Source organism: Sphaeramia orbicularis, chromosome 14, assembly GCF_902148855.1.
Source record: "Sphaeramia orbicularis chromosome 14, fSphaOr1.1, whole genome shotgun sequence".
In the NCBI taxonomy this organism is placed as follows: Eukaryota; Metazoa; Chordata; class Actinopteri; order Kurtiformes; family Apogonidae; genus Sphaeramia; species Sphaeramia orbicularis.
Window position 1 is genome coordinate 42,704,314 of NC_043970.1, and position 22,755 is coordinate 42,727,068.

The following is a 22,755-nucleotide window of genomic DNA, read 5'->3' on the forward strand; positions in this document are numbered from 1 at the left end:
TGTTTTGTATTTTATTCTTTAATTTAGGTTTTATTTATTCTTCTGTACAGCACTGTTTTCTTTTTTGTACAGTTCTATGTATTTGAATTTATTCTGGTATTTTATTCTTTTATTTGGTTTTATTTATTCTTCTGTACAGCACTGTTTTCTTTTTTGTACAGTTCTATGTATTTGAATTTATTCTGGTATTTTATTCTTTTATTTGGTTTTATTTATTCTTCTGTACAGCACTGTTTTCTTTTTTGTACAGTTCTATGTATTTGAATTTATTCTGGTATTTTATTCTTTTATTTAGGTTTTATTTATTCTTCTGTACAGCACTGTTTTCTTTTTTTGTACAGTTCTATGTATTTTAATTTATTCTGGTATTTTATTCTTTTATTTAGGTTTTTTTAAATTCTTCTGTACAGCACTTTGGTCCACTGCGGTTGTTTTAAAGTGCTTTACAAATAAAGTTGGATTGAATTGGATTGGTCACATGACAGGGGCATTCAGCGGAGAGCGTACCTCCGCCAAAGCCCCAAAATTATGTAATTCAATTATCCCACGACCTTAGATTTCCACAAATTTCATAAAAACTGGTTTGTTTTTGTGTGTAATGTAATGATGCAATGATGGACACTGGAGACTGCATTACATCCTTAGTAGAAGAACAAAAATTTAGCATCAAACCCCATGTTGCGTGAATTAAAATGTCATAAATGATACATAAGGTTTCAGAAAAGCGCTACAACGACCTCTAATCCAAAACCCAAAACCCCGATTTCCAAAAGTATTCCAAGGCTCACTGTAGGATTTGTGTAAAAATAAAATGCCTTTAATACTCCATGGCAATCATTTAAAATACAGCCAACAGGTTGTGACCTCTGGTCTTTATCAGGGCTTTTTTCACCAGTGAGTTACACCTTCACACATCAGTTTAATGAACTAAATAAAGAGAAATATAGAGAAAAATGTATTTGGGAAGTGACACAAAAGTAGCACTGGGTCTTTATGGGTTAAAGTTAGTAGTATTCTCTTATAAACTGTGAATTAGAAAGTGAAGTACAGTAGTGTAGCACCCAAGGTTATTATCGTTAACGAAAACTAACAAAATGACGAAAACTAGAATTGTAAAAACATTTTCGTTAACTGAAATAAATAAAAACTATAATTAAAAGAAAAAAACAATAACTAACTGAAACTGTATTGTGCGCTTACAAAAATAACTGAAACGGATAAAAATTATGGATAAAATTCCCTTCGTTTTCGTCTTTGTCAATGTCAGATTGATATGAAATCGATTTATTTCCCTTGAGCAATTTTAGCTGGTGGCACCATATGATATTTAATGGTCCGTCACTTCTCGTCACTTGTGGTTTAGAGTCGTCTTCTGGTCCCCACTCTAACCTGGAAACACTGAGACTAAAGTTGGGAGAAAGCAGCAGAGTCCTGTCTGGGATTTATTTGAATTCGACGGTGAAGAAGATAAAAGATATAAAAACAAAAACTAAACTAAAACTAAGCATTAAGAAAAAAACAAAAACTAATAAAAACAAGAAAAGCACTCGGAGAGCGCAAACCTCCGCCAAGACAGACCCCCCCGATCACCACCAAAATTTAATCATTTCTTCCTTGTGCCAGAATCAACATTTCCTGAAAATTTCATCCAAATCTGTCCATAACTTTTTGAGTTATCCTGCTAACAAACAAACAAACAAACATGCACGCACGCAAACACGTAAAGCAAAGTGATCACAATACCTCCTGGTAAAGAGCTAACCTTGCTCTAAAAACTAATTAAAGCTAACTGAATGAGAGAAAAAAAAAAAAAAAAACTACATAAAACTAAACTATAATGAAAAATCCAAAACTATTATAACCTTGGTAACATCCTTCAAATAATTCATTCTGAAATTCCTGCCATTTCATTTCTATTCTATTTACACAAAACACAGATATTAATTTGCATTTAAATTACACTAACAAACCGCAAAGTTGAAGGCGTGATTAAAAAGCGTCATTTTTTTTTTTTCCCTGACAGTTCCTCTAAATCTCTTTGCAGAAGAAGTCAAACTTTGATGAAGTATTATGAATGGAGTTGTGAGATTAGTGCTGAAATAGTTGAGATACGGACAGTGGAGTTGAAGCTTAACAGTCCAGCCACATATAAGTTTGCAATATTCCTTAATCCCGGAAGAAGTAGGGGAAGGACACTTCAGGAGTTCTTTCTTAGCTCTTTTCTTTGTGAAGTGCTGGTGAGTCGACTCTCCGTCTCCTCTGGGACAGGGATTTGTCTCCGGCTCCTTGTGAGATTAGACGGTGGGCTGGTAAACACCCCAGAGAAACACACATGCACGCAGCAGACGGGGTGACTTTGCCTAAGGTGTGAGTGTGCGGGACAAAGACGGCGCGCTGGCTGCGGGGCGCTGATAACGAGCTTTGCGAGGGCATGTGAGAGTGTGCGTGATGTACCTTCATCCAAACTTTTAATTCTTCTTTCAGACCTGCACAAAAACAGGCTGGCCTTTGTTTATCACACCGCCGAGATTCACCGGTGTCATGGAGCGCTCGCCTCGTTGAATGCATAATTTTGAGGATGTACATTGTGAGGTGACGGAGGTGGCGAAACAACAAAGAAACGCATCCGACTGGAATGCAGATGAAAACCAAAGGACCGTTTGATGTGATTGACCGAAAAAATAGATTATCAATACGCTGATCCGACACATTTATTTCTGAATAAATGCACGTTACAGTAGTTTAACTTTAGTTTTACTACAGAAGCATCCAAACACTAGAAGCTTTAAGTAATTTAACCCTTAAAGACCCAAACGTCCACCTTTAACCCTTAAAGACCCAAACATCCACATTTAAGTATAAAGGCCCAAACGTCCACATTTAACCCTTAAAGACCCAAACATCCACATTTAAGGCATAAAGGCCCAAACATCCACCTTTAACCCTTAAAGACCCAAACATCCACATTTAAGGCATAAAGGCCCAAACGTCCACATTTAACCCTTAAAGACCCAAACATCCACATTTAAGGCATAAAGGCCCAAACATCCACATTTAACCCTTAAAGGCCCAAACGTCCACCTTTAACCCTTAAAGACCCAAATGTCTACATTTAACCCTTAAAGGCCCAAATGTCCACCTTTAACCCTCAAAGACCCAAAAGTCCACATTTAACCCTTAAAAACCCAAACGTCCACCTTTAACCCTTAAAGACCCAAATGTCTACATTTAACCCTTAAAGGCCCAAACGTCCACCTTTAACCCTTAAAGACCCAAACGTCCACCTTTAACCTTTAAAGACCCAAACGTCCACCTTTAACCCTTAAAGACCCAAACGTCTACATTTAACCCTTAAAGGCCCATATGTCCACCTTTAACGACCCAAACGTCCACCTTTAACCCTTAAAGACCCAAACGTCTACATTTAACCCTTAAAGGCCCAAACGTCCACCTTTAACCCTTAAAGACCCAAATGTCCACCTTTAACCCTCAAAGACCCAAAAGTCCACATTTAACCCTTAAAAACCCAAACGTCCACCTTTAACCCTTAAAGACCCAAATGTCTACATTTAACCCTTAAAGGCCCAAACGTCCACCTTTAACCCTTAAAGACCCAAACGTCCACCTTTAACCTTTAAAGACCCAAACGTCCACCTTTAACCCTTAAAGACCCAAACGTCTACATTTAACCCTTAAAGGCCCATATGTCCACCTTTAACGACCCAAACGTCCACCTTTAACCCTTAAAGACCCAAACGTCCATCTTTAACCCTTAAAGACCCAAACGTCTACATTTAACCCTTAAAGGCCCAAATGTCCATTTTTAACCCTTAAAGACCCAAATGTTTACATTTAACCCTTAAAGGCCCAAACGTCCACCTTTAACCCTTAAAGACCCAAACGTCCACCTTTAAAAAGCAGTTTAATCCTTTGAATTCCACTCCACAACAAACTGCATGTCATTGCTTTAGCAGTGAAAACTAAAATGTGAATAAAGTTTACAACAGTGTTGCTTTTTTTTTCCAGCATGAACTCGAGATGTAACATGATTCATGACTGTAGAAGCAGTTTTCTACATATAAATTATACAACATATGTGTGAATTATTCAGAAAGAAACAATAACACAAAACCTTGTTAGGCTGAAAATGTACAGAATTTACTGCTCTGGCTGTGAGAAGAAGAAGGAGAAAAAGGAGAAGAAGATAGAAAGAAGGAGAAGAAGATAGAAAGGAGGAGGAGAAGAAGGAGAAGAAGAAGGAGAAGACAGAAAGGAGGAGAAGAAGGAGAAGAAGATAGAAAGGAGGAGGAGAAGGAGAAGAAGGAGAAGAAGAAGAAGATAGAAAGGAGGAGGAGAGGAAGACAAAGAAGAAGGAGGAGGAGATGAAGACAGAAAGAAGGAGGAGGAGGAGAAGACAGAAAGAAGGAGGAGGAGGAGAAGAAGACAGAAAGGAGGAGGAGAAGGAGGAGAAGAAGACAGAAAGAAGGAGGAGGAGGACAAGAAGAAGGAGAAGGACGAGGAGGAGAAGGAGGAGAAGAAAAAGAAGAAGAAAGAAAGGAGGAGGAGGAGGACTAGGAGAAGAAGAAGACAGAAAGAAGGAGGAGGAGGAGGAGGAGGAGGAGGAGAAGAAGAAGAAGAAGCAGAAGAAGAAAAAGAAGAAGAAGCAGAAGAAGAAGCAGAAGAAGAAAAAGAAGAAGAAGAAGAAGAAACAAATAATAGAATCCTTTTGGAAGGCCCCACTGGGCAAAGATGGTCACATTGAAAGTCTTGTATGAAACACACTCATCTCATTTTTAAATTAAAAAGCCAAATCTCCTTAAATTGAATTGATTCCTTATATTTTTGGTCCTGCTTTACAAACTCAAATACAAATCGTCCAGTGTTTTCCATCCAGTCTCTGTCAGATCGGTGCTGTAGCTCACATTTCTAAACTGTACTGATGACACTGAACTGAACCAAAGCCCACTGACATGAACACAGCGCAGTCGGAGCTGAAGGAAACCATTAAGTGCAGATGAAACGGGTACGAACGCTTCAGTTCATGGTCCAGTGTGTCTGTGTGTCCCTGTGATGACGCCTGTAACATAATCCCAGTGGATGTGGGAGGTTGGTTTTTTTTTTCTATAGTGAGGTGGCAATTAATGCAGCGCAACCACGTAAAAGGACACCCACAGAAAACATGGTCCAACCCTAATCCTTCTGATTCTGAATGATAATTTATTCAAATCAACGTTAACTGTCGATACATTCAACTGAAGTATGAGGTTTTGTACAATTACAGAACACGTTTGAAATCAACCAGCGTCCAAATCCGGCCCGTCAGCTAAATATTATTGGCTTCAGAGTCTGGTTTGGACCGGCTCTATATGTAAAGCACAGGTGTCAAACATGAGGCCCAGGCCCGCCAAAGGGTCCAGTCCGGCCCTTGGGATGAATTTGAAAAATGCAAAAATTACACTGAAGATATGAACAATCCTTTGAGTTCAGGTTCCACATTCAGACCAGTTCAATCTGAAGTGGGTCAGACCAGTAAAATACTATCATAATAACTAGGCCTGTAACGGTACACAAAATTTTCGGTTTGGTACGTTTGCGGTTTTCAAAGCCACGGTTCAGTTTTCTTCGGTTCGGTATGGGAAGAAAGAAAACCCCTCAAAATGTCTATTTAGGAACTTTTTAAAATTTTTCTCCCAATTTTTGGAGACAATAGAATATAGAAAAACAGGAATAATATAATTCTGCTGCTACAAATCAAATAGAAAATAAAATAAATTATTAATATTACTAAATGTATTTTGAACATTAGTATTGCACTTTTCCCTGAAAGGTAGTTTCGAACAAACAAGAAAAATCTAATCACAGTTCTGTCAGTTTACATTTTGCATAAAAATAACATAAAAATTCCACATGAAGTGCAACATTAACGAGAGGGTAAACTGGTATTCTGTTTAAACAAACTGAAGAGAAACACTGACAACACAATGAACCACATTATTTATTTTAGGACAGAGAACAAACTGTGTTGTGTGTCTGTGTGCACGGGGGATTTTTTTTTTTTTTTTTTGAGCCGGGGGGGGGGCGATGGGGGGGACCGCAGTTATATACCTGGGGGTGCGGTCCATAACTAACGTAACGAACACTGTCGTGAAACGAAAGTGAAACTTTACATACTTTCAATGTTCTATTTATTCCTCTATTATACAGCATGCGTGACAGACAGACAGACAGAGCTAGTGTCAGTGTTTTAGAACTACCGTAGTTCCTAGGGGCCAAACAACCTCTGTCTTATTAACATCTCTTTCCTCGTTGTCTTTCACCTGAACCTGAACTGATCCAAACTGGACTGTACTGATGGTGGAGGGTCTTCAGTCTCTTCCTTCCAGGTTCACATCATATTTGTTGGTTTTTTTAACCTTACATCAGCTGCTATTTCATATTTTGGGTCAATGTGTGCATCCTTCCATATGTCCGTGTGAAACTTGCGCGGATTTAAAGTTCCGCATCGCACAACGTCTTTCATTCTTTTTTTTTTCTCATCATAATGTGCCGTTTTGGTACAGCTGTGTACTGAACCGAACAGGTGTGTACCGAAACAGTTCAGTTCGGTATGTGTACCGTTACAGGCCTAATAATAACATATCAATAATGACAACTCCAAATTTTTCTCCTTCAAAATGTAAATATTTTCATGTATTTACACTAAAACAAAGTATAATTTTGCAAAAAATGAGAATAACCTGAACAAATATGAACAACCTGAAATGTCTGCAGAGAAGTAAGTACAATTTTAATAAAATTCTGTCTGTTATTAACCCTTTCATGCATGAATTATGAGAACCTTAGTCAATATTTTTTCTTGAGTGTTTTTTTTTTCCTCTTTAGGCATTAAAAAACCAATGCAATTGATTTTTCTTTTTTTTTTTTATGAACCTATTTTTCATGGAGTTACAAAAATGCCCGCTCAGCTGGACACCATGTGTTTAACTTTTGAAGCAAAGAAACATGTATTTAAAACCCATCATCAGAAAATGATAAACTGTGTGAAAACTATGAAATAAAAACATTTTTAATGCAGCTAATCTAATGTTTCCTCACATTTTATCATACTCTAATGCTGGTTATTACTCATTTCATGGAGACAATATGCAAAAAAAAAACTATTTTGTTTCAGAAAACTGTTAAATACAGTCTAATAACAATTAGCAACTGATTTACACTAAAACATGTTACTGCAGATCAGGTTTATTAAGAACAGCTACGTTACAATAATTGTATGAATTGCAGTGTGTGGGATGATGCATAAGCTCCGCTGTGTTGGCTGATATGGAACTAAAACAACAAAACCCATGAATCAACAATAGAACAGCTGTAGAATAACTGTCCACTGGAGTGACCACTATGCATGAAAGGGTGAAATGTTTTGTGTATTTGTAGATCCACTGTGATCTGTACGTTATTATGTACATGTGTGTAAATGATAAACTGAGGCAGAATATTGTTAAAATTACACTTATTTTTTCAGTTTGTTCATGTTATTCACATCTTTTGAAAGGATAGTTTGTAGATATAAACCTTTTCATAATGTAAATGTACTTTTTTCGCTCTGAAACAGAGAAAAGTTTGTAGTTGACATTATTTATATATTATTATGTTATATTGTTATATATGTTATGTTATTTTACTGTTACTGTTGTTATGTTATTTTAAGCCAAAAAAAATCTAAAATTAACAAGTTAATTTTTTTCTTTGTTTTAGTGCAAAAAAATAACATTAAATTATGAAAATATTTACATTTCCAAACTATCCTGTAACACTAAAATGTGAATAACCTTAACAAATAGGAACAACCTGAAATGTCTAAAGAAAATTCAGCACAATTTTAACTACTTTTCTGCCGGTTCCTCAGTGTTTAGTGTCTTTGTAGATCTGATCCATAATGCACATGGAGAAATGAGGAGTTGAGGAATAATACTGTTAAAATTGCACTTAATTTTCTTACGTTTTTTAATTTAAATTTCAGTTTTTTCAGGTTTTTTTTTTTTTGGATAGTTTATAAAAGTAAGTATTTTCATAACTCAATGTTTATTTTTACACTAAAACAAAGACAAAAATTTGGAGTTGTCATTATTTATAGGTTATTATGTTATTATTTTTCTGGTCCGAACCACTGCAGATCAAACTAAAATGAGTTTGACACCCCTGATGTAAAGTAATATCAAATAACTTTTGTTATGATCTGGCGCTATATAAATATAATTTGATCGATTTGATTGAAATGTTAACAATCAATGGTGTCAAAATTCATTAAATTCAGGTTCCACATACAAACATATACAGACACATACAGACCATTCACATCTCAAGTGGGTCAGACCAGTAAAATAACATCATTATAACCTTTAACCCTTAGGGGTCCACGGTCACGGCCCTGTGACTGAATCACATGACATTTTCAACACGTGGTAGCGTTGGAAGTCGGTCACATAGACCACTGTGGAGAACTGCATTTGAAAGTGCGGACTTGAAAGACTCTACCAGTTTTCATTTGATGTTGACAGAGCAAATATAACCAGAGATATGACGGTTTGAAGTCAGAGCAAACAAACGTGAGTAAAAGTATGAAAATGAGGTGGGGGGGTGTTAGATTTCTGACCATATCTATTTATATACTATATAAAGAAATGTTTACCATACCTGTGTTTGGTATCTGTTTTTTCAGCACAACTTCATCTATCTCATCTGTCTATTATTTTTTCACTTTAACCTACTATATCAACACAAAAGGACAAAAAACACAAAAACTATAACATCTGATTTGAAAAATGTGTATAATTTATTGCATAAATAACACAAAGATGCTTAACTCTTTCATGCACGAATTATGAGAACCTTCATCAGATTTTTTTCCTGTTTTTATTCCTCTTTAGTCATGAAAAAAACAATGCCATTGAAAATCTTCTTCTGAAAAATAAATACAAATAAATAAATAAAATAAAAATAATTGAAAAAATTTTAAAAATACACAAAAAAATAATAATGAAAAAAAAAAAAAAATCTTATTAACCTATTTTTCATGAAGTTGCAAAAATGTCCACTCAGCTGGACACCACACGTTTAATTTTTGACACACAGAAACATGTATTTACTGATAATTTGTGTGAAAACTCTGGGGAGGGCTTGTAATTCTGGGGGTTTATGATCAGGAGAGATCTGCATAATGTTACCAATTCATGTCAGAAAAGATAAGTAGTGTCTTAAAACTTTAATAAAGATATGTGTTAAAAAAACAACAACAAAAAGAACAACAAAATCCATGAATATACAAGAGAACGGCTGTAGAATAGCTGTCCACTGGAGTGACCACTATGCATGAAAGGGTTAACAAACCTTATACTTCTGACCATATCTACGTCATTTTTTGTCCTTTTTCAAAACTAAAAAACTGGCCAAATCTGCACATTCTAATCCACAGACTGCATTAGCATTACAGGTAAGGGTGGGAATGACCCCCACCTGAACCAGATGAGGAAACTGGGAGGACCGGGGGGGGTGAGAAAACGCCTATGTAAAGATATGCTTTTATGTCAAATATTTTAGTATAGTTTTAATTTATTACAAATTGAATTTTATATACCTAATATTTGGAACCAATATTCACTTTAAAGTCTTTGAAAAGGTTCGTTAAGCATCTTTGTGTTATTTATGCAATAAATTACATGCATTTTTCCAATCGGATTTTATACTTTTTGTGTTTTTTGTCCTTTCGTGTTGATATAGTACAGGGATGTCAAACTCATTTTCTTCCGGGGGCCACATTCAGCCCAATTTAATCTGAAGTGGGCCGGACCGGAAAATAATAGCATGATAGCCAATAAATAATGTCAACTCCAAAATGTTTTAGTGCAAAAAATAACATTCAGTTATGCCAATATTTACATTTACAAACTAACCAAACAAAAAGGATTTGAATAACCTGAAAAAAATGAACTTCGTTAAGAAAAATAAGTACAGTTTTATCAGTATTATGCTTCGACTTATCATTTATATTTATATACATATGCATTACAGATCAGATCTACATATGCACAAAACACTTAGTAACAGGCAGAAAATAGTAAAAATTGCACTTAATTTTCTTTAGACATTTCAGGTTGTTCATATGTGTTCAGGTTATTCACATTTTATTGTTAAAGGATAGTTCGTAAATGTAAATATTTTCATAATTTAATGTTTTTTGTTGTAAATCAAGGAGAAAAAATTGGCGTTGTCATTATTTATAGGTTATTATAATATTATTTTTGAGTTTGATGTCCTAACTTGCACTTTGTAAATTCATCCCGCGGGCCGGAGTGGAACCTTTGGCGGGCCAGTTTTGGCCCCCGGGCCACATGTTTGACACCTGTGATATAGTAGGTTAAAGTGAAAAAAATAACAGACAGATCAGATAGATGAAGTTGTGCTGAAAAAAAAGATACCAAACATGGGTATAGTAAACATTTCTTTATATAGTATATAAAGGCAAAACCAAAAGTATTCAAAGATGACGTAGATACGGTCAGAAATACAACGCCCCCCCCCGCTATCTCATTTTCATAATTTTATTCACGTTTGTTTGCTCCAGTTTCAAACCGTCATATTTCCGGTTAAATTTGCTCTATCAACACCAAATAAAAAGTGGGAGATTGTTTCAAGTCCGTACTTTCAAATGCAGTTATCCCCAGTGGTCTATCCAACTTCCGACGCTACCACGTGTTGAAAATGTCATGTGATTCAGTCACAGGGCCGTGACCGTGGACGCCTAAGGGTTAAGACATTTCAGGTTGTTCATATTATTCAGATTTTTAAAGAAACTTTGTAGATGTAAACATTATTATAATGTAATTTTACTTTTTTCACTGTTATTACTTTACTGGTCCGGCCCACTTCAGATCATATTGGGGTGAATGTGGAACCTGAACTAAAATGAGTTTAAATTACAAACTACAATTATAAGAAAAGTACCCACTCACCCTGTAAGTAAGAGCAGGATTCAACAGTAAAAAGGGGAACTGATGTGTCCATACCCGTCATTAGATCAACTACGCATCAAACAAAAGTGTTTAGCAGTTCTGCGGTAAAAGCCACATACGCTCGGAAAAGAAGAAACTGAGACTTAACGTTTTAATGATAAAATAAAACCCTGCTGTAAAAGTGCTAAAATGAAAAAGTTCTGAAAGCATCTGCATCCTTTTCTGGTGCAAACGAGTGCAGCCACAACACACATTAGGTTTGCATCTACGCTGTATTCTCACTTTTTCTCAACACACAGTCAGAGTCACTGTTAATGCTTCCTGCAACACGTAAAAACTAAACTGACATTAAGCTGATATTAGATATTCAAAGGATATTTTATACTCTAAGAATAAAGCGCCATGTGCAGCTGGATGATAAGAGGACGACATGAAAAATAACACAAACCCTTAAACAATTTAGACAAAACTTCATTTACACAAATTCAACCTGACTGGAGAGAAGTTATGAAAAAGCACACTGTAAAAAATTAAATCTGACCAAGTGTATTTTTCTCATTTCTAGTCCAAATATCTCATCACACTTTAAATAAGACTTACTTATAAGAATATGAGAGTAACTTTTCAGTGAGATATAAGAACTGACTTTTAGACAGTAGATCTGAAGAATCTGATTTCAAGAAATCTTACCAAGATAATTATCACTTGTTCCATTGGTAGATTTATTATTATTATTATTATTATTATTATTATTATTATTATTATTATTATTATTATTGTTATGCTTAATTCAAGATTTTCTTTTTCTTAATTCAACATTTTTTTTTGCTTAACTAACTTTTTTTTTGCTTAATTCACAATTTTTTTTTTTTTTTTTTTACTTAATTCAGGATTTTTTTTGCCCAAATATTGTTATGGGTCTAAACACTGTATTTGAAATCTCTCGGACGGAACATTTTAGAGACAATTTGACAGATTAGTTTTGCTAAATGACCCACATTTTTACTTTTAAATTCTTTTTTGCTTTAGTTGAACCATAAGGGATTATCCAAAACAAGGAGCTGCTTTATACTGACATAAATGTTGGAATGGCAATCAATTAAAATTCGCTCTCTGACGGGAGATTACTGTGTTTTGACTCTTATATATTACTTTTTTTAATGTATTCATTTATTTTGCACATCATAAAACAGCAAGAGAAAAATGAAATAAAAAAAAAAACAAAAAACAACAACATTCAAACAAGTAACATCATTGTGCAGGAGAGGATAGAAGCCAAAAAAAGTCTGATGTGAATACCTCCCTGGAAATAAACAACACACAGCAAAAAAATAAAAGAGAAAAAATAATTAAAAATACGATATAACTGAAATAATAAACTAAAGTAAAAACAATAAAACTACAAATCAAATTACATATCATCAAATACAAATCATATGATATACAGTCTTACTTGTTTTTTTTTTTTTTTTTATGAATTAGAGTCCTTTTTAGATGCTATTTAAATAATGATTAAGAAGATGTTGATTGAAGTTCAGGTCGTAGATTGAAATGTAAATTGTAGATAATGTTAAAGTGCTTATGAATGCTTACTCAAATATGTCTAATACATGCATAAAAGTACTCTGATTACATGATAGAGACTGCTGACCACCAAATATGTCGACGTGTTACCACTGGATCGGACCCTTTTATGCTGTTGTGTATTCATGCATGCAGTACTACATTTGTCCAGCAGTCACCGCCAAAGCGTTCTGGACATAGCAACGTGATTGTAAGGCTATTGTATTCCAAATTTTACTAATATCTCCCAAAATATCTGTCCTATCAACTTGCCGTTTTCGCTACTGCCTTCCTTGACAAAAAATACATAATTTTGCCAAACTGCAGCAGTCAGCTTTGTACGGATTTTGTGTGATTCCCGAGACACACACACACACAAACACACACAGAATCCACTTGGCTTTTATAATATAGATGCACTAATCCCCCACTGTTTATTTATTTTATTTTATTTTTTTTAGTGGACTGCTGACTCATGGTGAAGGCTGTGGGTGGAAGGTGCATTATACTGCTGCTGAATCTGTTTGTACAATTTTCTGGCAGTTACAAACGGAGACATTTATGATTTATTTACGCTTCAGTGTGTTCTACTGGTTGCAAACTGTGATCAATGTCAATGCTGTTTGGATAAAATTATTTATGACATAGCAGATGCTGTGTACTGTCTGTCCTTGACCATACGTGCACGGCTTTAGCATGTGGCGTGCACCGCGTAGCTGACAGTGATATGACTCAATCGATGAGTGCAAGAAGCAGTCACGGACAAATGGTTTAGAAAATGCATCGACTTGGCTTGTCCCTCTGTCCTGCCTTATGTCCGGTTTGTCCCACTGTCTTGTCTCGTCCTGTCTCTGTACACTTTGGGCTATATTACCCCTCCCTCTATTTATATGTATACAAGCAAGGGATGGATGAACATGTGAATATGAAGCTGGAGATTGTTACTTAAATACGTAATTAAAAACAAAGTTGTCCTATGAAGAGGAGTGGTGGTGGGTGTAGGAAAAAAAAAAAACTTAGGACTTGCTTGAAACTTCAGGGTTAAGACTCGAGACTTAATTGTTATTTGTATATGTGACTTACTCCGACCTCTGAAAGAAGATATGCTGTTTTAAATACAGATTTTACTGAATTCTGACGTACTATGAGTTCTGTTTACACCAAGAAAAAAAAGAAAAAAGAAAATGCATCAACTTCAATTCCTTTAGCTATAAACAGCAGATGTGTGTCTATTATACTTAGATAGATATGAACCTCAGCTGTTGTTGTTTACTTTGTCTTACTGTTTCCTTTATTGTGTATTCATGGTGTGTTGCCTTCAAGGACTTATGTATGTATGTACATATGTATGTATGTATGTACATATGTATGTATGTATGTATGTACATATGTATGTACGTACGTACGTACGTACGTACGTACGTACGTACGTATGTATGTATGTATATGTCGAGGCCCAAAACGGAATCTGGCCCGATTCAGAATCGGGCCGGCCCAGAATGGAATTCTATTCTAGGCCGGCCTAGAATGGAATCCTGCTGCTATAATATTATTTTTATACCATGTTTAATGCAAATGATCCATAATTCCATAATTTGTCATAATTTTGCATTTTCAGTCTTACATACCTTGAGTAACTATTGTCAATTTCAGTCGATTTCACTGTACCATATATTGGTGGGGAGTACCACTAGGTTCTATTTGTAAATAAAGTGTATTATAGTTTACAATTAAAATGTTGTTTGTTTAATTTTTTTTTCACATATTTGTAAATTCCATGTATTGATTTTTGTAATAATTTAGATCATTTGCATTAAACATGGTATAAAAATAACATTATAGCAGCAGGATTCCATTCCATCCAGGATTCTAGGCCGGCCTAGAATAGAATTCCATTCTATTCTAGGCCGGCCTAGAATAGAATTCCATTCTGGGCCGGCCCGATTCTGAATCGGGCCAGATTCCGTTTTGGGCCTCGACATATGCATGTACTTATTTATTTATTCACTTTTCTGGTATGTCAGTATGGGTGTGCATGTGTGTGTATGTGAGGGTGATAAGTGAGGTTCATTACTAATAAAAGATCTAAGGAACTTGACTTTTCATATTTTCTGCTGAGAGGAAGTTAAAGGATAGACTGTTGTGTGGAGAAGGGATGGGATTAAATAAGTTCTACTTCCTCCCACACTGTAAGATCAGATAAGTTGAGTTTACTTAAAAAAAATTGAGGAAACCGGTTGCCTTGAAAAAAATTTAAGTAATGAGTATTGAAAACTTGAGTGTATTAAACTTAAATGCTTGATTTGAGTGGAACTGTTATTTTAAGTACAACACACTAAATGCCAAGTTAATTTAACTTAAAATATGTTACAATGTCAATTGTTTTGTATAATCATTAGACTGAATATCATCATTTCATTGTACTCAATTCCAAGTTGATTTAAATTAAAATCTTTTGCAATATAAATTGATTTGTATAATTACTCAACTTAATATACTGTAGCATGGATGGAAATTAGGCAGGGAGTTAACTCAATGTAATTTGCCAGTACAGGAAGTGCTTTTAATTTGGCAAGGCATAAAGATTTACACAGAACAAGAACAATCAGTAGTCGCTTTTCCATTGACCCTCAAATTGCACAAATATAACTTGCGCATAAAAATTTACCTAATGGAAAAACGACAATTTCGCCAAAAGTCTCATTTTTTGATTAAAAGTTTTTACGCTGGCAAGAGGTGGTTTTTCGGGCATAGTGTAAATGATACATCACACAAAACTGCAATGGAAAGACTTTTTTTCACACCTAGAGTCAGGCAAAATTTTAAAAAATAGATGTTGACGGACATTACAAAAAGAGAAGAAGAAGAAACCTGGCACTATTGTGTGGACACACCAGGAAACCCAATCATTTTTAAATTTAGTACGAGATGGAGGGGTAATATATAATAATAATGAATGTATCTGTAAATCAACACCATATTTATGTTCGTTGCCATGTTTATGGAATGACTTCTTGTGTCAACTCGCGATAATAAATAAACAAATCAACGCATTTGTGATTTAATGGAAAAACCAACATTACGCACTTCTGGTTTTTTTGTTTGTTTGTTTTTTTTGACATTTAGTAAATATCTGTAAAGTTTTGCGCAGATGTCCAATGGAAAAGAGACTGTAGCTGAACAGTAAAGCCTTTGTTCTTCCTATGGCTCTCACTCATGGTGCAGCTCTACAAAAATACAAACACAAAAAGGCCAGTAAACACTGACATACACACATTGAGTCCAAATTAACACTAACACCACAACCCCGCTGAACCCCTGCACAGAAAAATAACACATTTTCAAACAACATGCCCAATACCCACAATGCAATGCAGAGATAAAAAGGCATGGTCATGACTAAAACTGAGTGATTTAAATCCATTCAGCTTAAACTTTTTCATACTTTTGACTATGTCCAAAAATTAGTAAAATATACTTCACATTTTAGAGTAATGTAATAAAACTGAAATCATTTAAGTACATTGCAATTAAAGCATTTTAGCAAATACAAAGTGCACTGCTTTTCAAATGTGCAAATGAAGTCATGTATATGTACTAGTTCTGTTTTTGTTTTTTGTTTTTTCCCCATGACTTCTTACTACCTGCTTTATTTCTAAGGACTGAGTTAGATTACTTTGTCTTGTTGCATATTCGAAATAAAAAAAATAAAATAAAATAAATTGGACCGTTTTCTCTCTTTGCTGCACTTGCAGATTAGTGAGTGGAATAAAATAAAGAGGCAAACAGCAGGTTAAAGTGGGATGAGTGTGAATGGGTGCTCAGTGCCTTGGTGGTTGCATACACTCTAGTCTGTGTGTGTGTGTGTGTGTGTGTGTGTGTGTGTGTGTGTGTGTGTGTGCCTGCACTGACAAAGCCAAGCCCGTCTCAGTAATTTCATGCTCTTCCAGTCACCATTAGGCCTCTAATCAACTGAGGACCAGCCAAAAAAACCCTCTCCATTGGGATGCAGAGGGAAAGGCTGCAGATGCTTACATAATGGTTGTGATTTGAACTCAATTTCAAGCCTTGTCGTGGAGGAGCGCTCGGCTTCGAAACACCCCCGAACAAACACCAGAAGCAGGATGCACTCTCAGTCATTTGATCCATTTGCAGCAGAAACATTTTGTTTTTTCGCTTGTTGCATCATGAGTCCACATTTCATACCAACCAGGAGCCTGATCAGTTTTCCTCTGTTCAACACGGCTTTCCTGATCTGCCCTTGCCTTGCCCTATGCCATTAGGCCTGTTGTGTAATCTGCCTCGTTTGACAGCGCCCCAGGAAAGCCAGCCCATTCATTAGGGCTAATGTACTCAGAGTGTGTGTGGGGCAGGAACAGTTGGCTCACTAACAGATAGTTGTTTGAAAACTACACACATTCTTCCACAGCTCCATTAGATGCTTAAAAATCCAGTGTAACACAACTCTGAACTAGGGCTGCACGATATTAGAAAAAACTGACATTGCAATTTTTTTTAACCCTGCGATATATATATATATATATATATATATATATATATATATATATTGCGATATGAAAAAATACTCAGGAGGATATAATAACTGTGTGGTGCTGACATAAATGATCAAACAAATTAGTTATGTTTCTTCTCGTTGCTGTCAACACAGAACATGTGTTTCAGTATCATCCTTCTCGTAGCCGAAATTCATTTCATTACTATCATTTGTTTGTTTATTTCGAGCATTTACAGAATACATGCAAACTCAAAATTCCAAAATCATTCATCTACACTCGAAAAGGAGTGGGAAGAAGAACAACGTATTTAATCCCACCCCCATTCTCATCATCAAATAACATAACATAACTAGAAAAGCACTCGGAGACTGCAGACCTCTGCCAAGGCAGATCAGCCCCCACCCCCCCACCCCCGTCACCACCAAAATGTAATGATTTGTTCCTTGTGCCAGAATCAACATTTCCTGAAAATTCCATCAAAATCCATTCAGAACTTTTTTAGTTATCTTGCTAACAGACAAACAAACACATAAACCCCGATGAAAACATAACCTCCTTCTGGTAATAACTTGAAAAAACTGAAATTTTTTAAGAAAAATAAGTGCAATTTTAACAATATTATGCCTTAAGTTATCATTTCTACATGTGCATTATGGATCAGATCTACAAAGACACTAAACACTTAGTAACAGACAGGAAATTGTTCAAATTGTGCTTAATTTTCTTTAGACATTTCAGCTTATTCACATTTTATTATTACAGGATAGTTTGTAAATGTAAATATTTTCATAACTTAATGTTATTTTTTGGACTAAAACAAACACAAAAATTTGAAGTGGTCATTTATAGGCATCATGTAATTTTTTTTTTTTTTTTTTTTTTTCACAACAAACCGAGAAGAAAATATGGAGTCATTATTTCTTGTAGGTTACTATGCTGTTATTTTACTGCAGATCATACTGGTCTGAACTAAAATGAGTTCCACTGCCTTGACTGTGGAATTTTTGCACTTTGCAAATTCATCCCATGGGCCGGATTAGAACCTTTGACGGGCCGCATGTTTGCGACCCCTGCCCTAAAGCAAAGACAAAACTCATTGTCAATCGTTGGCAAAGCTACAACATGGTGTCATGTCGTTTTTGTGGTGACACCTGCACTCAAGCAGCTCAACCACCCACCATCTGCATTCCTACTGGTTTCCTGTCACCTGAACAATATCACTGTAGTCACTTGGAAACTTGTGTTCATGCAGCTCATCACGACTAAAGTTCACTCGCAAAAAAAATAAAAATTGTCTCAAAAATATTCACAACATGAGAAACATTAGTGTCTGGCAGCTGTAAATAATGTCAGATTTCAGATTTTAACACCAATAAGTTTGTACGTCCTGCTATGAAAATGACACGATTCAGTACGAAGTGTGTGGAGTAGGTTCACAAATCAGCAATCCAGTCAATAGATCGATGAGCAATGTCCCTACAGACCGCAAAACTGCATAATATGTGTATGAGGACAAACAGCAAGACAGTGTTAACAAGTGGATATTAGCTGCTACGTTTAGCCTGTGACGACGCTATTTGGTTCAGTGTTAGGCACAAAAACAACATGATGATGGATTGGAAAAGATTGTGGTTAGTTTCACATGACAACCTTCATCATTGGTTATAACAACTCACACGTAGACGCAGTTAAAAAATGAGTTTACTTTCTGTTTGAAAAAGGAAACTCCACCGTCTCCTGTGTTTAAACCATAAAGACCCAGCGCTACTTTTGAAATGAATGAAATTTCCTGTGCATATTTGCTCATTTGAATAGAGTTTTTATTCAGAAGTTCAGATCCGCACTGTTTCTTTTAAAGTTTTAATCTATTTTATGTGTTTTATCTATTTATCTATCTTTATTCTTTAAGATTATTTCCTGGAAGAATTGAATTACACCAGAAATATGTACAAATACTAAACACATTTTTAATTGATCAGAACAGGATCTAATGCTATGTCACAAAATTTTTCTAACTCTCCTAGTTTCCAAAGGAACTAACATCTGCCTCTTTCAGACAGTAAAATTGCTTTTAGGATCCTTCAAATAACAGTTATTTAATAAAACCACGTTAAATAATAATAAATAAAATATAAACAAAAAAAAAGAACCTCTGCCATATCTGCATTTGAATAAATACCTAAAAATTCAAATATTCATGGGAGGGAATGCTTCTAGGACCAAAAGAGAGTTTGTTCAAGGTGCTCTTTGGAAAAAGGGACTCATAAAGTAGATACCAAACTGGAAGAAAACTCCAAGGCACTCTCTACAAACATTAAAATGCCTTTATTACCATAGCATGGTCACATCTAGACCTTAAAAAAAACACTTCTACGCATTTCAGCTTCAATCCTTCATCAGGAAGTCAAACAAGAGCCTGGAAAACTGGAGGTTCCTATATAGTAGGACGTGAACCAATGGGAACTTACCAACTGGACATAAAGATAATGGCCTGCAGAGGGTGTCACTGCAGGTCAAAAGGCCATACACAAAAAAAGAAAACCTAACCTATAGAAATATTTACAAATACATATGGATAAATAACTGTAAAATTACATATCCCTGTTAATTTCAGATCGAACCAGTGTAAAGTCAGTTTAAAGTCATGGTAATAAAGGCATTTTAATGTTTAAAGAGTGCCTTGGAATTTTCTTCTAGTTTGTTCAATACCTAAAAATATTAATACAGTACTTTTTAATATCGATACAGTATCATGGAATGAAATATCACGATATATTGCAGTAGAGCTGCAACCAATTAATTGATTAGGTGCTTGAAGCGAACGCAAAAACTCACGATTCGATTAATCGACTCGAATTGATTGAAGGGAAATATTCTATTGCAGTTTTCCTGAATTGAAGCTTCTTTGTGCGTCACAATAAGCGTCCGTGTGAAACACAACAGTGGAACCAATGTTTAACAGCAGAGAAAAGAAGGAAACAATGCTTTGATTCAGGAGAATTGTGGTTGAATGATTTTTTTGGATCACTTTGAGTCGATTAATCGGTCTCTATATTGCAAAATTGATATTTTCTTACACCCCTACTGTGCAGGGTTGAAGTGAGTTGAGCCCACACAGGACGTGGATATTCATGGGACGGAACGCTTCTAGGACCAAAAGAGAGTTTGTTGAAGGTGCTCTTTGGAAAAAGGGACTCATAAAGTAGATACCAAACTGGAAGAAAACTCCAAGGCACTCTCTACAAACATTAAAATGCCTTTATTACCATAGCATGGTCACATCTAGACCTTAAAAGAACACTTCTACGCATTTCAGCTTCAATCCTTCATCAGGAAGTCAAACAAGAGCCTGGAAAACTGGAGGTTCCTATATAGTAGGACGTGAACCAATGGGAACTTGCCAACTGGACATAAAAATAATGGCCTGCAGAGGGTGTCACTGCAGGTCAAAAGGCCATACACAAAAAAAGAAAACCTCACCTATAGAAATATTTACAAATATATATGGATAAATAACTGTAAAATTACATATCCCTGTTAATTTCAGATCGAACCAGTGTAAAGTCAGTTTAAAGTCATGGTAATAAAGGCATTTTAATGTTTAAAGAGTGCCTTGGAATTTTCTTCCAGTTTGTTCAATACCTAAAAATATCAATACAGTACTTTTTAATATCGATACAGTATCATGGAATGAAATATCACGATATATTGCAGTAGAGCTGCAACCGATTAATCGATTAGGTGCTTGAAGCGAATGCAAAAACTCACGATTCGATTAATCGACTCGAATTGATTGAAGGGAAATATTCTATTGCAGTTTTCCTGAATTGAAGCTTCTTTGTGCGTCACAATAAGCGTCCGTGTGGAACACAACAGTGGAACCAATGTTTAACAGCAGAGAAATGAAGGAAACAACACTTTGATTCAGGAGAATTGTGGTTGAATGATTTTTTTGGATCACTTTGAGTCAATTAATCGGTCTCTATATTGCAAAATTGATATTTTCTTACACCCCTACTGTGCAGGGTTGAAGTGAGTTGAGCCCATACAGGACGTGGAAAAGCAGCATTAATGTGGATGCCCGTCGGTTTGTTATTCCAGTACATCCACCTCAGTTGGTATCTAAAACATCACCACATCCTTTGTGACTGATAGATTTCACTACACTTGCGTAACTTCTGAAAACGTTTTCGACAGCTCCTTGAACTGCGGTATTTCTCACATAATGTAGCCATCAGAGGGACATGAACAGTGTTTGTGAAGGGGGGGTGGGGGGGTGGGGGGTGATTTGACCGTGCACCTGCTTCAAATACAGATGAATCCTGGGATTGGTGATAACGCTGATGATCAGACCCAGAGGTCAAAGGTCAAACCCCAGGGATAAAGTATGTGGCTGACGGGGTAAAGCGACCTAAATGAAAGCCTTGATCCAGCAGGGCAAGGGCAGGGGAGGGCAGGGGAGGGGAGGGGAGGGGCTCGCCTTGTTTTCCGATGTGTGTGTTTGTGTTTGGGTGTGTTCGTGCAGCTGACAGCAGAGATACGGCAAAGGCAGAGTGGCCATGGGGGACTGTAATGGTTTCACAAAGGGACTATCAGACAGATGAGATGTATATCAGATCTCCTACAAGCTGCTAGTGCTGCCACATGGAAAGAGCTGAAGGGGGGGAGGGGGGGTAGACAGCTGCTACAGGGGTGAAAAGGGGTGAGGAGGGGAGACGACGAAGGGGAAACGCACGACAGGTCAAAGCGAAAACACGGATGATTGATGAAAAAAGGGGAGGAGAAGGGCACTCAGGCGGCAGAGTCACTTATTTAATTGTTTCGTAGGATTGTTATCCACATCAATTATTCAGTCCGATCATTTGCCACTAAAAGGAGTCGACGAACACTCTCCATTAAAACACAAGAGTCACGGACAGAAAAGGAAAAGTGCTCCTGAAAGCAATTCATTTGGAACAAAGAGGGGAAAAAAAAAACAAAAAAAAAATACAGCCCAGGCCATCAATCAAAAAACAAGAAAGGTGAAGAATGGAGGAAAACATAAATCCAGAAGAGTTCATGTTCCAAAATAGTCTGCTCTGAAACTGCGATTATATCCTGTTTAATATATGGATGAGGAGGAAGTCGCAGGTCTCTCTTCCTTCTCTCTGGATACAAAAGCACACAGACGGTCAACGCTTGTAATCATAATGTAGATCACAGGTGTCAAACATGCGGCCCGGGGGCCAAATCCAGCCCGCCAAAGGGTCCAGTCCGGCCCTTGGGATGAATGTGTGAAATGCAAAAATTACACTGAAGGTATTAACCCTTTCATGCATGAATTATGAGCCTTAGTCAAGATTTTTTTTTTTCTGGAGTGTTTTCATACCTCCTTAGGCATAAAAAAAAAATTGTGATAGAGTTTTTTTTCATGGAGTTTCAAAAATGTCCATGCATTTAATTTTTTAAGTAAAGAAATATGTATTTAAAACCCAATATCAGAAAGTAAAATGAAAACAATGAAATAAAACATTTTTAAGGCTGCTAATTTGATGTTTTCTCACATTTTACCATACTCCAATGCTAGTTATTACCTCATATAATATGCAAAAAACAACTCTTTTTGTCTAACAAATAACAACTGATTTACACTTAAACATGTCACTGCAGATCAGGTTTATCAAGAA

The 22,755-nt window shown here is 35.9% G+C and overlaps 1 protein-coding gene across 3 annotated transcripts in view; it reads right to left on the reverse strand.

The window, feature by feature from the left end:
- Positions 1-22,755, reverse strand: part of cblb (Cbl proto-oncogene B, E3 ubiquitin protein ligase) — a 193,229-nt gene that overhangs the window by 116,035 nt on the left and 54,439 nt on the right. The window lies entirely within an intron of this gene.